Source organism: Pygoscelis adeliae, unplaced genomic scaffold, assembly GCF_000699105.1.
Source record: "Pygoscelis adeliae isolate BGI_AS28 unplaced genomic scaffold, ASM69910v1 Scaffold218, whole genome shotgun sequence".
NCBI classification, from domain to species: Eukaryota; Metazoa; Chordata; class Aves; order Sphenisciformes; family Spheniscidae; genus Pygoscelis; species Pygoscelis adeliae.
In genome coordinates, this window is record NW_008825433.1 from 3,281,706 (window position 1) to 3,287,867 (window position 6,162).

The following is a 6,162-nucleotide window of genomic DNA, read 5'->3' on the forward strand; positions in this document are numbered from 1 at the left end:
CCTCCTGAAACTCAATTTTAATCCAAGAGTCACTATAATGCTATTACTCAGTTCTGAATTGTGAGCATTAATGTACAAGCAGAACTGAGATGCGAGTTTCTGCACCAGGAGCTATCATCCTTTTATTTTAAAATGAGCTTCAAAGTAGCCAGGAGCAGAGTGGATCTGAATGTACTTTTAATTAGGATGGCTTGTCTGAATGAAAAGATCTCTCATTAAATGTTGAAGTGTCCTTTAATAACCTTGCAGTCCTTTTCTATCATACTCTGCACCAGCAGTCTACAGGTGCTGCTTTTAACTTCACACAGCTTGTTTGTCTGTCCTGGACAAGACCTCTTGATGCAGTTATTGCATCATCCATGTCACTGATTAGTTGGCTTGATCAGGCTTACTGCAGAAGCTTCTCACGTAGCCTGTCTTGAGACATGTGGAGGCTAAGGTTGCCTCTATCCATAAGCACAGGAAGGCAACTGGACAAGTCTCTCTTGCTTTTACTTCTCATGATGCTAGTGAAAAGACATTATTGCCTCCTAAAGCAGGATGTGCCAATGTCCTGTATTGGATATGCATTTGGAGTATAGGTTGGCCCACACAGAGTGAAAATTCTGGGTTAGCTGTGGTGATCAGATATGTGGCACAAGACAGTAGCAGCATTTTTTTTACATGTGGGTATTGCATTTGGAGTTTTTTGGAGTACACTGGCTCTGATAGCCAATGAACGTTTCTGTAGAGTTCCACTAGAAACAAATGTGACTGTGATTGTATTATGGAACATATTTTCTCTGTCATACAAGTTTATCTTTCTGAATAAAAAGCAAGGTTAAAGAAATGCTGCTTTTAAGAGGAAAAGGCTGGAAAGATGACACAGTACCTGAAATAAGAGACATTCTCTGCAACATAATCACCATATTTCTGTTGAGGAAGGGAGACTGCTGACCCTGAACACTGGTAAGCAGGCTATCAGAAGAGGCAACACAAGAAGTTTATGAGGAAAACCCTGCAAGTCCTCTGCCTCTTTGCAGGGAATGTTCAGCTGCTGCAACAGCAAGCAGGCAAAACCTGTGTGCATCCTAGAACCAAAGCTAAATATTAGCTACCTCAGGCCTCAAGGGACTTGCCAAGTATCAGGAAGACACTAGGTGCGTACACGTGTTGCCTTTTTTTCTTTGGTGCTTTCCCTTTTTGTCCACAGGGTTCCTTTTTGGACCTTTTTTGTATGCTATGGACCTCTTTCTTGTTACTGGAGACAAAGTGATGCTAACGGGTAGTGTTGTGGTTTTGCATGCATGCCAAGTGGCTGTTAGTTCTGTGGGCCCTGTACAGAGTAGTCTTAAGCAATTCTGTGCTAGATCACATCTATTCCTGGTGTATGGTAAAGGTTTTGCCTTTCTCAGATCACACGGAGAACATAGCTACTCAGCAAGTGGATTTTACACTGAGGGATGCTCTCTGGTAAAAACAGCCAGAGTCAAGCTTGTATACTGCCTGTGCAGCTGTACTCAGTCACTGTCACTGCACTCGCTCACTGTGAAGAGGAAGGAGGTTGTGTGTATTTTGTCTTTGTGAGGGGGTGGAGGAATCCTCGGCTTTTTGCATTGACAAAACAAATTGTTAGGTTTCCACTGCAGTCTTCTGACCCTTTGTGTGTTCATGTCTGTTTGCCTGGAAGATGTGACTATCGCTGATGCTGATCAGTGTGAGCCCAAGCCTTGTAGCCTTCAGTGAGCCATTCCAGTGAAGCTGTAACTGTCAGTGAGCTTTGAAATGAGACTGGAACTACGGTGGGTAGTAGCTAGAAGACAGTAGAATTGGAGCTACTGCAGACAATAGCCTTCTAGGAAGAGGACTGTAAATGTTAAGGAACGTTACTGATGCGAGATGGAAAGAGCAGATAAAAGGAACCAGGAGGTTAAGTTTCCTCTTGTATTACAGTGCTAATTAGAATAATTGAAGAGCTACCTCCTGCTGTAGCTCCAGGCTAAAGCTGAGCTTCTGCAGGGTAGTCAGAATGTGGACTTGACAGCAAGCTCCTTCAGAAAGAGGCTTGTGAATAGTGTGGTGAGCAGAATTAGTGCTGCCTTCTATTTCTGGATATTACCTATATCCGTTACTGCTTTGGAGCACAAGGTCCGTCTATTCTGCAGAGGGTGTCTGCTCCTCTCTGAATGGATGTGTGGTGAATTGAGCCACCTTGCAATTTTCTCTCTGTGGTAGCAAAGGATGCTCAGGTATTGTAGGCAAAGAGGGCTTAACTGTGCTGTTTAGTGCAGGGAAGTCTGCAGAACAAAATTGTGTTGGTGTGGCAGGGCGGTTGGAGCAGAATGACAGAGGCTGGATTCCTGGTGTTGGACAGGAATGCAGGTGGGGAAGCAGTGGCCCCTGGAGCCATCTAGAAAAAACAGCTGCCTTTCAGAGGTCAGCTACTGGTCTGCACAGGCATCCTGCTCGGTGGAGAATGGTTAAAAGACCTCCCTTTTCTGGGACATGATGAAGACAAGGAGCTGATTTCACTGGAGGGTTCTGGCATTAGATAGTAGCCTGATGGTGCAGCAGTTTGCTGCTGACTTCTGCCCTGGCACCTGGCCGTGGGTTGCTCTGCTTATGCCTAGCTGTTTCCATGTGTTGTGCTGATAGGTGACTGACACCAAGTTTCCTTTCTCATGTTTCAGGAGCTGTTGGCCAGATGCTGCTGGATGCTGACAGGGGAAAGCTGATTCGGAGACAAGCGGCCAGAAATGTTTGGACACGTTGTCATTTTGGATCTGTAAGTCCTTGTTTGAGGGAAAGTTGCCTGGAGGCACTGTGAGTATTTAAGTGTCTCTGGAAATTCTCAGATCATGAGGGTAGGTTTCAAATCCCGGTATCTTTTCCAGGTAGGGGGGGGATGAGATGGCAGGTAGTACAGTTTCTGGCTCTGGGGTAGGAAGCAGGACAGTCCTGTTTGAGCCTGAGGAACTGTGTGCTGAGAGACAGGGAGGCCTTTGGCATCTTCGTTCTGAGCACATCTGCAATGGAAACGTGTGGACCCATGGTGCAGCTGTTCCTGGAAGCCTCTGCTTGTCAGCCAGCCCATGTGGCTGGTGGTTTTGCCTTGATGCTGAACCAGCTCCTGCTGGGGGTTGGTGGAAAAGCAGATTCAAGCTATGCTGGCCTGGTCCTTCCTGGAGGTGCACGTTGTCCCTCTCTCTCTCTCTCTCTCTTTCTCCCCCCGTACTTTACAGTTTGCCCCGCAGAGCAGTTATGCTGTTATGAAGCTGTTTTTACCTGTGCTAGTCAAGACCTGACTATAGCATTGTAGTAAGGAAAGGGGCCAGACAGCTTGTTGGGGCAAGGCCAGCACTAGGGCACCTCTTCAGTTTGTTCTGGCAAAGCTTGAGTTTGCATGGTCCTGGTTGCCTGCCTGTTCCATTCACCTTCAGTCTGGCTCTCCCCATGTGCGTACAACTGCTCCACACCCTGCACTCCTGTCCTGCCTCCCAGGGCTTGGTGCCATTGCCACGGAAAAAGCAGTACGGCAGCAGAAGTGCATCAGGGAAGGGAAGGCTCCACTGCAGTCTCTCTTGTGCCAGTGGCAGAGTGATGGCCACAGAGCTACAGTCTTACAGCTGGCTCCCAGATCAACCCAATTCTGTTCTTGTAGTGATGGGTACCCTGGGCTTTGAACAGAGGGGAAGGTTGTTTTTGAAGTTGTGTTGTATCCCTGGTTGGCTGGACACTATTTTACAGAAGCCTGTTAGCAGCAAGGTAGAGCGTGGCATGCTGCTTGCTGGAAGTGGGAGAGTAGCTTGCCTTCCTCTCTCGTGGAGGTGTGGGTTATCACAGCTGTAGGCACAAGGATGTAATGTTTTGCCTCAAACGAGAGTCTGATAATTGCCAGCTTATTTGTAAGTGAGAAGCACTGACTTAAAAGGATGAGTGAGGTAATTGTTAGCATTACCAAGCTTCTGTACCAAAGGCTTCACAGTTAGCATCCCTCTGTAGTAGTGGGGAAGATTAGCTGGGAGGGTCCCATTTCACAGGAGGTTTGTTTAGTCCTTCCTGGAACCAAAGTTCCCTTGAAGCTATTGCTTCATGAATTTTGAGTTTGTGTGGTCCCAATTGCCTGAATGCCTTGGACATGTCCTTGCCAGGTGCCTTTCCAGCTCCTGCTGGCTTATATGGCCCAACTATCCTAAGCTAATTTCATTTACTTTCAGAAGATCTGATGTGGGTTGGGGCAGGTACCTGGAGTGAAATGACCATCCAATTGTTCTTGGTTATAAACATTCCCCATTCCTTACGTATTTATGGGGGTGAGATTTCAGACTGGCTGTTTTGATGGATGCTAAGCTATTTGTTTCTCTTCAGGGCATCTGAGTGAGTGTCCCTGCTTCATGAGGCTTTGAATTTGAGCCCAGGCTGGTAAGTGCTCAGGTCCTTGTGGGCTAGAGAAATGATTGTGATTTCAGCTTGGGATATCTCCATGTGCATCTGCTGTCCTTAGCCTGGCAGGAATTGGCAGAAGAGTCCCCTAGATCACCTGTTTGATGGTGGGCTGTTGACACACCTGCTTCTGGTCAGGATTTCAGCATTCCTCTTTGAAGAAGAGAAATGTCTTCTCAGCAAGTCAGACCCATCTGTTTTGCTTGGGGATGCAGCGGAACGTGCGTTTGGTATGCTGGATGTGATTTTTCTAAAGTATTAGAGATCTCTTCACCTACTTGAGTCTTTTTAGGAGAAGGGACCTTGAGGGAAAGACTGCAGCAAGGGGGGAGTTTCCAGCATTCTGATGGTGGAGATTTACAGGTTAGTCCTAGGAAGTTGTTTGTGTCTGTGGAAAGGCATGAGAAACTTTTGTGAGCTTGTGTTTTTAGCAGAGTGGAGGACAGCTTGCAAATGTTCCTGTGAAGCGTAAAGCCTGTTGTGGCTTGGAGCCACTCTGTGCTTGGTGCAGACACCTCACACTTGCCAGTCCTCCCAGAGGACTCAGACAAGAAGATACAGCTAGGCAAGAGTGGATAAGAATTGGAGAGAATTCTTGGGGCTCCATTTAGACACTTAACATGTAAAACTCCACTGGCGAAAACACAAAGCAAGTGAAGTCTGCTAGGTCACTGGCCCAGTGGTATCCATTGACTGCCTTGAAGGTATGTGAATGGGAGTCAGATGGCCCTGCCTGTAGAAGAGGGGAGAGAGTGATCTGAGTTGAGGCAGATCCTGCACTTTGAAATGCTGTAGGTCAGGCGCTGAGGATTGCAGAGATGCTTGATCAGTGTTAGGATCCAACAAGGGAAAGGGAAATGAGAAGTGGGCGCTTACCCCAAATATAGGGGGACTATGAACGATGCATATGTTATCATCAGGGAAAGTCTGGTATCGGGCTCTGCAGGGACTGCTTGGTATCTCCAAGACTTCTTGTCTTGTGTACAATGGGGTGGTTGAAATCCTGGCTACTTGGGGGGAAGTCTTCCTGCCGTCCACTGCAGTTCCAAAGTGGTGGAAAGGACAGAGATTCTTCCATGTCTACAAGATAGCTGCTTTCCTTCTACCCCGTTTTTTGCTCTTGTACTGCTACTGCTCCTGCAGCAGTAAGAATCCTGCTCAGCACGGCCGCGGTAAAGGCACTAATCTGGTCTTTCTGCTAGTGGTACTGCTGCATGTTGCAAAATCTGGCCATAGGTACCAATGTCAATGGTATTGCTCCCTAATTTGATGCCACCTGTGACTTGGGGGTGGTCTTTATCTTTTCTGACAGAGTGAGCAGTTGTAATGGTATGGTACCTCCTTCTGACAAGTCTCCTGTGGTCTGCTGCATTTGGGTTCCAGTGTAAGCCAAAAACTTCTGGGTTTGGGCTCTTTAATGGCTGGAGTCTCCTCCCACATAGTCCCTGCTGACAGTGACAGCACATGATCAATAACTCCTGCTCCAGCTGTCACTGCTGCCTGTAAGGCTTGCAGTTTCCATATTGGAAAAGGCCTTTCCTAAAGAGCCTAATCAATATGCTGCTGTGAGGTCTGTTCTCGTTTGCTATATATAATCTGGACACACACAAACTACGTGAGTGAGCATGTGTAGAGGGGGGGAGAGGATGTGCCAGCCCTCTGCTCTCGCTGGCTGGGAGAAGGACACAGCTACCTCTTACTTTGCTCCCTCTCCTGCAGCTGCTGCTCAAGGCTTGTGGC

The 6,162-nt window shown here is 47.3% G+C and overlaps 1 protein-coding gene across 1 annotated transcript in view; it reads left to right on the forward strand.

The window, feature by feature from the left end:
• The window catches only part of TJAP1 (tight junction associated protein 1 (peripheral)), a 39,462-nt gene that overhangs the window by 19,284 nt on the left and 14,016 nt on the right, over window positions 1-6,162 (forward strand). The window contains exons 2-3 of the mRNA XM_009331055.1: window positions 2,670-2,764; window positions 4,348-4,401. The gene's annotated coding sequence lies outside the window, so the exon portion shown is untranslated. The remainder of the gene's footprint in view (window positions 1-2,669; window positions 2,765-4,347; window positions 4,402-6,162) is intronic.